Genomic DNA, 12,238 nt, shown 5'->3' on the forward strand with positions numbered 1-12,238 from the left:
GCTTACAATAAAGAAACCTATGATTTATGGGCTTATGGGGCATGGCCCACTGGAGAATGTCATGCAAGCTATACAAATCTCTGTGGTATGAAACAGATGTTTCAAAGCAACATTCATCCTAACTTCTTTGTAAATTAACCTAAACGCCTCTGTAGCACCCCAATGTACAGTCAGAAAGTGTGAGACCCTTCCAGGAAAGAGGGACCCAAAAGGCCCCATGGAGTGAGTGCTCTGCATGTCTTTCCTCTTTATCCATATCCTTGATCATGTGCATTTTACAATACTATAAACTTACTACGTGTGTAGGTGTAAGATTCAGTTTATGTGAATACTAGCCTTTGTGTGACATCACCTACATCTAAATGCCTTTCATCAGAGGTCAAGGATTGGGTACAGGGCAAGGATGACATTCACATGGTTTTCAAACTGGCCACTTAAGTTTCATGTAACCACTTAGTCTCCTAGGACAAGAACATGCGTCAACATTCCCTGAAGATCTTTTCTCTCAATGTCTAATGTCAACCACTGACCATAGGTAGTTATTTATAAATCCCTTATTTTTTTTTCTCTCAAATGTATTTTTAGTTTCTGCAAAACATTACAGTGCTTACTGATAGACCAAAGAAATCAGGTACAGAAGAGTTTAACCAAGTCTATTTTTCTTTTCAACTGTAACATTTATTTCAGCTCTTTCTCTCTGTGTGTGTCCCACCAAAGAGGGATTTTCAGTGCTTACATTTTTTCTCTGCACAAAGCCAAACACTTTCCCTTCAAATTTCCATCTATCGGTCTATGCTCCATTCAAAAGATATACTTTTACTTTATAGGTTCTTTTTAATAATAGAGTTGTATAAAAGTAACAGCAATGCTTGAGCTTTACATCTATATTTCTCCTCTACTAGTTGTTTGCAACTCAGGCTACAAGACTTTCTGCAGGAAGCTCTCAACCTACAGTAACCATCCTCATGTTCCTCATCCAAAGGAGTTCTATACTGCAAAAATGTCCACAGGTGATAGTGATAAGCATACAGCTGCACACACACTCATACACATACACACACTCGTTAAGAATAATTGTTCTGAGGTAATTCATCTTAACTTTGTAGTATTTGTGATACGGCCAGCCAAGGCCAAGATTCTATTTCATGGCCAAGAACTCTAATGAGAAAAGCTATGATCCATAGTCCAGGCCTCATTATCACTTTGCTTTAATCAGGCTGACTAACTCTTAAAAAAAAAAAGGGGGGGGGGGGAGCTATTAGAAAATAATAAAAGGGTGTGTGTGTAATCCCATTTATAGCCATGCTTTATTTCATGGACAAAGATCCTGAATTTAGTACATTTGTGAGTGGGATGAAAAATGTGTCTTGTTCTGGATATACAATGAAATCTAACTCTTAAAATTAAGAAACTGTAATCAAATTTTCCATTTATTATTTAACAATATATTTGGTACACCATTATCTTTGCAGGGGAGGGCCTTTCGTTATTCGGTATGAAGGTTCATTTTCTCAGCCAAAGGTTGGAGTAATAGTATTTATTTGAAATGTAAATGAAGACTACCACCAAGGAATGTATGTTTCATTTAGCATTTGTCTCTCATCAGAATGTCCTATGAATAATGTAGTTTGGCACCAATGTCCTCATTAAGCAAGTTTCCCATTATTGCATTTTCTGATTATAATCTCCTCATTAAACTTCCTTTACTATTTCTGCTGATGATCATTCATGTGCTTAGGCCTTCAATATTAATCTGAACACACACACACACACACACACACACACAGCCTCTGTAGATGAGAATCAAATTATATTGATGACCAGATGGCCTTTAAATAAAGGGTTGCTATCCATTGTATGTCCAAGAAATGGCATGGAGTTGAATTGTCAGAATGGGCTGGAAGAGAAAATGAGTTTCAAACTAGTCTCAATTTATATCCATCTATGAGGCTATTTCACAATTATACTTGATTGACAGCAATGGCCAAGAAAGAAATAGACTGGCAAGAGAAATGGGACTAACTGGAATAGCTCTGTTGATGTTTTCTTGTTTTTCTCCCGGCTTTTAGTTAAAGGACCAAAAATTATATAATATTAGAATTTGCCAAGGCCTTGAGCAACCTTTATTTTAACCCCATGAGACCTCAAAGGAAGTGCTTTTCATACCCAGGATATAGATTTCAACTATAATTCTAAGAAAAACAAAGATATTTTAATTTTTTAGAATAGAAATTCATATTTTAGCTTCTTACAATTTTGACAAGATTAAAGAAGAGGAGGTTGGCATAAGAGGTGATGATAATGAAGTGTCAAAATCAAGCTGGAGAGGAAATTTTCTTTCCTAGAGACATACCTTCTTTCCTGAGGCTCCTACAAACCATACTTGAACTATATTCAAGGTCCTAGGAAAGAATTGATTAATCAGGGAACATTTTCCTGTATCATTTTATATGTTTTTTCAAATATTCCTCAATGGGAATAAAAGTGATCATCACGACCTGTATTAAAATGATGTGTTAAACCATAGTAATAGCATAAAAGATATAAATATATAAAGACTATAAATATATATATGAACTTTAAACAGTGGTTACTTTTGGGGAGGGGATTGGAAATATCAAGGAAGGCTCATCATTTGGTGTAAATATTTTTGTATTATTTAAGTGTATTATAGTGACTTTATATTTGTAATTATAAAAGGAAGTCACCTTTTTTTCAAACATTTCTAAGCTTAAAGGCTCTAGTCTGTTATCTAAATTATCACAAATGTTAAAAAATGTCCTAATAGATATTTCCACGTAAATCGTATTAAACAATGTTATGCTCTTCTTGAAACCTTTCCAAGCTTTTTAGGTTGTGTTTTCTGAATGATAGCCAGAATTAGACATGGCCCGTTTATAAGCATTGCACTAATATTGAATTAATAGGAAGATAATGTGTCTCTTTGTGGATTTTCATTTTTATGAGGTAAATTATATAGATGGGGAACAGATTTTCAAAGACATAAGTTGAGCAGATAGTTTTCCTGTTAGGACTTGTTTGGCTTGGTGTAACTTTAAAAATCACCTGCCCAGATTAAGCAGGTTGAGCTTGGGTAGTGGAAGTGCATTCCATGCTTGCAATATGTGGAGTCCTACATCCTAGATTTTACATTTCTAAGGCAGTTGCCATTGAAGAAACACCAGGCACATAACCAGTGTTTGCCTTGATGTTATCCTTTTCTGAAGAGCTTTAAAATTAAATACTGTTGTAGAAACTTGCTGTTAACATCCTGGCTGTTTTCTTTATGAAAAATATTAGAAGATATTCATTATAAGTCACATAAACATGCAATGAGTACCTACCTTATTCAAAGGTCTGGCTTAGGGATATAAGGATTTAAAAAGGTGTTTCTTCATGAATAAAAATGCTCTCCACTCATTAAAACCATGTGCTAGAACTATGTGAAGCTCTTCTAGTGAATTATTTTATCTTCATAATGTTATTCTAAAAACAAACAAACAAACAAAAAACCCAGCATATAATACATTTTAAAAATTTTAAATAAAATTCTTCACTGGCGGAAGACATGAAAAAAAATGTCATAGCATATATAATTCCCACAGTTTACGTTCAAGAGCTTACATTCACATACATTTATATGATTGGAGTCTTTAAAATTATATGTATTGGATATATAATATCCACTTATCCCAGGAAGCAACAACTACTGCTCAAGTTTGCTTCTTGGTTTATGTTTTTGCTAGAGTCCCATCTTATCTACTAAAGGGATAATATGCTCATTGACCCTCACACAGTCACAGTGATGGCAGTGCCCACAGCCAATAAGGAGAGAATATACTAATTGACTGTCATCCCTCAAACATAGTGTCACCAAAAGCCACAAGATGGCAATGCCCAGTCCCCTCAGCCCCGCTGGGGCACCAGGCACATGACAAGGCCGAGCCTACCCACCTCCAGAGTCCCCCAGTCCTTTCTGTCTCCCAGCTGCTCAGGGCTGCCCTGAGGCACAGGCAAGCCTCAGATGGTGGCTACCTAGCCACCCTGGGCTGCCCAAGGCTCAGGTAACCAGGGCCAGCTGAGACTTGCACTGTCAACAGTGGCAGCAGCAGAGGTGTGATGGGGCATTGCCTTTCTCTGATCTCCTGGTTGCTTCCCACCCCTGAGGGCTCCCGAACTATGAGAGGGGGCAGGTCAGGCTTAGGGACCCCCCATCTAGTGCATGAATTTTCATGCACCAGGCCTCTAGTGATTATATAAATGGAACCTAATTAAAAAGTATGCATTAAGAATCCAAGAATTATGGACAAAATTTACCTATTAGCCATGATAGATCTTGAACAAAACTCATTTTTTTATTATATATGTTTTTCTTTTCATATTTCCTTTTATATGTTACTCTGGTAACATATATGTCATTATTAAACTGCCATCTCCAGAGGCTAATTCAGTAGCATCGACCCATTGAGCTCTGTCTGCCAGTGACACCATTTTATCCTCACCCCTCAGATTCCTGCTTTCTTCCTCTCCTGCCTACCCTGCCCTTCTCTCTTATTTTTGGAGGAAGTTCTTTTGTTGTGAAATTTGTTTAAAAGGGATTAATTAAATAATTTATTACACAATCCACAATAGAGGACTATTATGTTTTTAAATTTCCAGTTAATCCTTTTAGACAAGTTACAACAATGCACTCAATACAGTCTTTGAAAATATATTGAGGCCTAGCTGAAGAATTTCTCCTGTACTGCCAACCACTAACAACTCCCAATCCTCTGACTCTGAAACACTAAGCAGATGTTTGCAATTTGCCCTCAAGTTGAGACTAGAAGACATGCTAAATTGCAGCAAGGGGCATTAAGTTTAAACATGTCAAACAAGAGGGTGGTTGATCAAGTCCCTTTTCACAAGTCTTTTTCAGCAGGAGTAACCTGGGAGTGTTTCAGCCAACTTTGTGCCCGTAGAGGTGGAATGCTTCATTGTTGTCTCGCACCTCCAGTCCCTTTTCCTGGATGGCATGAGGGTGGGAGTGACCCAAGGCTGTGGGAGAAACATAGGGCAGGGCGGGTCTTGCCTGCAGTTTTGTGAGGCTGGATAAGGCAGATAAATGACTGTATCTTACATTAGTATTAAAGGCCAGCAAGGAAAAGTTGAGGCCTATGGTGCTAATGAATGGTTCTGATAAGCATGTAGAAATTGTGGTACGGAATCCTGAAAACCCTAACACAGTGGTCGGCAAGCTCATTAGTCAACAGAGTCAAATATCAACAGTACAACAATTCAAATTTCTTTTGAGAGCTAATTTTTTTAAATTTAAACTTCTTCTAACTTCTTCAAAATAGACTCGCCCAGGCTGTGGTATTTTGTGGAACAGCCACAATCAAGGGGCCAAAGACCTGCATGTGGCTCAAGAGCTGCAGTTTGCCGACCACAGCCCTAACAGAAAACCGTAGTCTCATTGTCTACCTTCCACCACACTCAGAACAGGAGACGTGAAGATTCAAGTATCATCAGCAAAGGCCCAAAGGAAAAAGGTTCATAGAGGAAAAGCTCTCAATTCTTTTGCAAGAAAAGAGGAATAATTCCACGAATTGAGTGAGCCAAATTAGAAAATTAGGCAAATTAACTATAGTTAACTTTAGTCACAAATCTAACTAATTTTCAATAAACTCAGAAAGCAGCAGGTCATTGAATGAGAAATTAGAGCTGAGCGCAAATCCTGGAAACACTAATAGGTCATCCTAACTTCAAACCTAATACCCCTTCTTTAGTCTTTCTATAATATTAACCCTTTCTCCTCTCAAGGGCCCAAAGTTTTTACTGCTTGCTTCCTTGCTTAAAGCTTTAACTAGTTACTCATTTTTACCTCCCAATTTATTTTTCTTGCAAGAATGATTCTATTATTAGTACAATTTTCCTAATCATTAAAAATGTTTACTTGTTTTGACTTTTAAAAATGTCTTTAAATGCTTTGTATTTAAAGGACTGCTAAATAAAGTGAAAGCAAATAAAGAATCTCAAAAATAACAAATAGAAGAAGTCAAAACAAATTCAGAGAAGTGAAAAAAAGATTAAAAATGTCTTTGATTTGCAAGTTTAGGGTTCTTTTTCAGAATTGTAAGTTGACTGCCTATTTTCTATGTATTGAAAAAATAAGAATAAGGTACAATTAGTGAAAATTGTACAAAAAGAGAAAAAATACAAATGTTACTAACATCACATCAATGAGAGTGGTATCTTTTCAGAGAAAGTTTGGCAACAATATATTAATTCTCAGATAAATAGGCATTTGCTAGTAAAAATTAGATATGTTGCTATATTTGTTGAAAAAGTAAAGATAAAGATAATTTAAATTATGTATGATGAGATATGGTCACATATTTACAAATTAATCATGTTCTTAGGTCACTTGTGAAATAATACAAATTATACCTCATACTATTTTTAGTTTTTAGGAACTGACAGAGTATCATTCCCTTTAAAGTAAAGAAAATAAAAGTTTTAGATGAAGAGTAAAATAGTTAAAATTTATCACTGGTCCTAAACACTCTTGAAATGACATAATTTTCCATTAAAGTTATGAATTTCTACCACTAAGCTGACACAAAGTAACTTCATTAAAATGAAACATTTAAACCTGATGTTCAGAAATATATCATTCATATAAATGGCAGAATTCAAATTTATAGTTAAAACCAAATATACTTTTATTATTCTGACTATAACACTTTTTTAAGTATATATTTTATTGACTTTAAAGGGAAAAGGAGATAAAGAATCATCAATGATGACAGAGAATCACTAATTGGTTGCCCCTTGCATGCCTCCTATTGGGATCAAGCCTGCAACTCTGGGCATGTGTCCTGACCAGAAATCCAATCATGTTCTCCTGGTTTATAGGTTGATGCTCAACCACTGAGCAACACCGGCCAGGTGAGATATAAACATTTTAAGAAGTCCTTAGGCTAAAATTGCTTGAGACTCTGTATCTTGATAGAGTGTAAATTTTTTCAAGGGAATGGAATTTTTGAAATCTGATTCGGGCTCCCACTTGATTACTAAATAACCATTAACCTATTTCTGCCTTTGATCTTCAAGGTTCTATCATTCTTAGGTGGCAAGTTCCCCTTTTACTGTATCTTCACATGTGCTGTATTAACTTTCTAGGGCTGCTGGAACAAATGACCATAAATCTGATGACAAAAAACAACATAAATTTATTCCCTGTTATGGAGGCTAGTAGTCCAAAATGAAAGTGTCAGTAGGGTTGTGTTCTCTCTTTAAAGTCTCCACAGAATCTCCTTTCTTCCTCTTCCTACACTGTAGTGATTGCTGGCAGCCCATCACTTCCTGGTGTTCTTTCCTGTGTATGTCTCTGTTTCTTCAAATGGTGTTCTCCTCTCCCATTCTCTGTGTCTGTGTCCAAATTTCCTTCTTCTTATAAAGGCGTCAATCATATTGGAGTTAGGACCCATCCTAATCTAGTATGAACTCATCTTAACCTGGTTACATCTGCAAATACCCTACTCCCAACTAAGGTCACATTCAGAGATTCCAGGTAGATGAGAATTGGGTGGTAATACAATTCTAGCCCATCATGCACTTCCTATACAACCTACAACTCAGTCACAGGAACTCTTCCTGTGAGTTATTGAGACTGCATATTGTGGCTAAGACTTTAGTTTTAGTACTAATCCTTAACTGGTCTCTGACAGAATCAAAAAAATCTAGGCATGTATGATTTGACACATGCAAGTTCAGTCCCTTGATGGTGTAGGTGAAGTATGAATTTTAATAGCATTCTCCTTAACCTAAGTCCCTCCACCATAAGGAGAAATGGTGAACTGCCCAACATTCACATATGAATGTGGCTTTGTTGTTCTCCATTCATCATCTTAAACTCATAATTGTCATTAAATGTCTGAAGCAGTTATATAGCATGCTCCCATTATTCTTTATTTAATCTTATAAAATGAATAATATACCTTTATGCCATTTGTGATAGGAAAAATTGATAAAGGTTTGAAAGTAGCCCTTGAAAAGGTCAAACATCTATGTCCTTGCCTATGTTTATATCACATTAAGAAAACAGACATTCTGGTGGATGACTACAATTACTTTGCAAGAAGCATACCTGACATTGAGACACGTGAGGGAAAGGAGTTCTGTCAACCATCTCCGCTCGCTTCACTTACCTTCTGCCTAATCTCACCATACTGTAAATGAAAGCAATCCAGAACAGAAGAGTGTGTAGTGCTATGCTTAGGATTAATTATTGATAGAAGAGTTGGGGCTCTCTTGGGTAAGTGTCCTAGCTTCTTAAAGAATCCATTTATGTAGCTTTGTATCAATATCATCTCGCAAGCTTATAATAAAAATAAAATATTGCTACTTAAAAATGATCTTTTTTTCTAGGAATCATCTTCTCTACTTCCTATATAATAAAAGCCTACTATGCTGAGTGTTTGGTCGTCCATTCAACTAATCAAAAAGTAATATGCTAATTATATGCTAAGGCTGCTCAACTGCTTGCTATGAAGGGCACTGACCACCAGGGGGCAGATGCTCTGACCAGTAGGTTACCTTGATGCTGGGGTCTGGCCAATCAAGACTGAGCAAGACAGGCCAGGCACACCCTGGAATCATTCCATAGGCCCTCCCTGGCTGGCCAATCTCCTGCGTCCACCCCCCTGCCCTGATTGTGCACTGGTGGGGTCCCTCGGCCTGGCCTGCACCTTCTTGCAATCTGGGACCCCACGGGGGGATGTCAGAGAGCCAGTTTTATCCTAATCCTACTCAATGCAGGAACTGCCCCCTAGTGAGCAGTGCACTCCCATAACAGGGGGAGCATCACTCAGCCAAAAGCTGGGCTGATGGCTGGCAGGTACAGCAGTGGTGGCAGGAGCCTTCCCTGCCTCCACAGCAGTGCTAAGGATGTCCAACTGCTGGCTTAGGCCCACCTCCCGCAGTTAGTTGGACATCCTCTGAGGGCTCCCAGACTGCGAGAGAGGGTAGGTTGGGCTGAGGGACCCACACCCCAGCTGAGCACACAAATTTCATGCACCGGGCCTCTAGTTAGATATATAAAATCCAAAAGGTCTATGAGTAAAAACTTGAGAAAAAGTGATTCTATTTATGCTAAATTATGTTGTGATACTAGAAAAAAATTAAGCATAGTCAAAGACAGGTGGCACAGCAGCCCAAGTGGATCCAAAAAGAATTAAGCATTTCTTTGACAACACAATAGTTGTTTATGGTTGTGAACGTGGTGGTGATGGGAGGGGGGGTGATGGGAGCATGTAAGAAGAACCACATGTTCCATTTATCTGAACACACTTGCACCTCCAAAGAAAAACTGAGAGAATAAATTGATAAACAGCAAAGGTTCCTGGAACTTAATGTGAGAATACCTCATGCTATTAGTCTGGCTAAACGTATCCATGGCATTGCTCCTTTGGCATCCATTTTGTTTGGCCAAGCAGATTCCAAGGGCCTTAAGCTGACACAAACCCCCTCAAGCAACTGCATGGCCTAGATACTAGCCTGCAAAGTCAGAAGCCAGTGTTAAGTCCCTGATACAGCTTCTTCAATGTCCTGTGAGCAATGGTCTCCTCTCTGCCCAGGGACTTCTCCTTGTGAGTCTCTTAGATAACTCCTACCACCATCCCTCCCCCGCCCCACCCTGTAGCCTTCCAAAACCCCTCTCTCTTTGGTTTGAATTGACCAATTCTTTGTTAGCCTAAGAACCCCTAAATGCCTAAATGTCCCACCCATGGACCTTAATAAAGGCATGTGCCCTGGGTCTGCATCCCACTCTGTCTGCTCTCCGCTTGGCCTCCGCCTGTGGCTCTGTTAGCATGCGTGTACTTTGGGCGGGACCTGTAAGTAATAAACGTCTCCATCTCATTTTCTCCTGTGGGCCATGTTGCTCCGTTGAACTGCAGCCATGTAGCAGCACCCTGTGCACCACCGAACCGGTGATAATGTAAAAGAGTCATAACCCCTTAACGACACAGAAGGACGGGGAGAACAGAGACGGGAAGCAGGAAACCACCCGGCATCAGTCATGGGTTTCCAGTGACTATGACAATTTTGAAAGTGTTTTTCTCTAGATGATGTACGAATTATTTGGTGTCATCTACAACCCAACACCTTTTCTAAATGGAGTGCTCCCATTTTAAAGATAAGACAGCTGAGACACACGGGATAGCCTGGTGAACTGAAACAATCACCTCGATTTTCAGGAAGGCAACTGCTTTTCCTCTTGTTTCTCTCGGGTAAACACGTGATACTACAATCGTAACTCTAGAGGGGGTTGAAATGGGGAAGAGCCAGGTACTCTCGAGCAGACAGCGAATGGAGGAAGTAACAGGGGAGGAGACGAAGCTTCTTTGGAGATGACACTGGATAGGAAAACAAGTCTCAGTACTTCACAGAGAGAGCAGTTTTGACTTTTAATGTTTTTGCCATAAAACTGTAACTTCCCCTAAGAAACTATTCTCATCCTATTGGTATTAGAGCAATATAATACTTAGCTTAAAATTATTCCGCTGGGTCCTGTACTCCCCCTGTGTCTGGAAAGGGATAAATATGTACTTCCTTTGTTGGATAGAAATAAAATATGGAGTAAAAGTCAGGCCACAAAGTACTGTCTTAGAGGATTGGAAGCGTGTGTGTGTGTGTGTGTGTGTGTGTGTGCGTGTGTATGTGTTTTCAAATCATTGAATAAAAACATTTCTCCACAGCTAATATGCTAATGTGATGTAGGTTGTAAAGATTTTTGAAATTATATTCCCAGGGACTAGTATGACATTCAGAATAACCAGGCCGCCGGGCAGGGTCTCGGGGCCGGAGAGTGCTCTGTAGTCCTGCGGTTCGGTCTCCGGGCTCAGTGAGCTGGTGCCCTTTGCTCTGTGATCTTCAGTAGTTCTTCTCAGTTACCTTCCCTGCTCCCTCCAGCTTACGTGGGGCAGGATAACCAGAGAGGGCTGAAGATTCTGCTGATTGGGCCTGGAAAAATGCAGTATGAGATCTTTAAATAGAAAATAAGTCCTTCTTGAAATGTAGGGGCTGCAATTCACAGCTGGGATGGTAATTTCTCTGTTGGATCCCTGGGATCTTCCCATCCTGACCATTTGCTTGTAGACTTGGGTTTAACTCAGCCAACCCTGTAATAAACACACTCACACAAACACTCAGATATCTGTATATGTGTATACATGTATTCAGATATCTCTCCTCCTGGTTCTTCTCTTCTGGTTAAACCTCAACTGATACACTATATATTCTTAATTTGTTTTCAGGCTTCTTTACAAACATTTTATATGGCATGGTGGGAAGGATCCAAGCTTCAGAGCAGAGATGCAAAGAAACAGGTGGTGAAGGCCCCTGTCTGGCAAGAGCACCAGCAGCACCCAGCTTTAGCTGTGCCAAAGCCCCAGGGCAGCACAGGGCCCCTTCATTAATGGTCTATGCTGCAGCGTTCAAGGTCAAACAGTGATAACAGGGTGTCCGCAGGGGACTCGCTCAGCACTGTGACTGTATCTGCATCGTCTTCTTTGTTCCTGGCCATTTGTCACCCCAGTGTCCAGTGTTCCCAAAGCATCTGTGAACTGCACAGTAGACTTCCAACTCATTTCTTTTCTGATGGAAGAAGCCATGAGTTTCTGCTGCTTACAACTAAGAACTGGACTCTCATCCATGCCACCTCAACTCACCTCCCAACATCAGCTTCTGTTCTGTCCCTTCCTAGTGGTACCTAGGAAAGGCTTCTTGCATGGATCCATGAATATGTGAATTTGGTTCTTTCAGTCATTGTCACATGCCCACCTAATTTGGTTTGTTTGCTGATCCTTTATGACTTGTTGTTGCTTGTTTGTTTTATTCAGGTTTCCCTACTAAAGTGATTAAATGTAAAATCTCTAAAGTCATAGTAAGTCAATGTGAATACTGATTCTAAATTTTTTAAAAATATATTTTATTGCTGAAACCAGATTGGCTCAGTGGATAAAGCATCAGCTTGTGGACTGAAGGACCCCGGGTTCAGGATTCCGATCAAAGGCAGCTGATTGATGTTTCTCTCTCAACGATGTTTCTGACTCTCTATCTCTCTCCCTTCCTCTCCGTAATATATATATTTTATTGAGTTTTTTACATGGAGGAAGAGAGAGAGATAGTCAGAAACACTGATCAGCTGCCTCCTGCACACCCCAAACTGATGATGTGCCCACAACCAAGGTAT

Source organism: Pipistrellus kuhlii, unplaced genomic scaffold (genome assembly GCF_014108245.1).
Source record: "Pipistrellus kuhlii isolate mPipKuh1 unplaced genomic scaffold, mPipKuh1.p scaffold_m20_p_14, whole genome shotgun sequence".
In the NCBI taxonomy this organism is placed as follows: Eukaryota; Metazoa; Chordata; class Mammalia; order Chiroptera; family Vespertilionidae; genus Pipistrellus; species Pipistrellus kuhlii.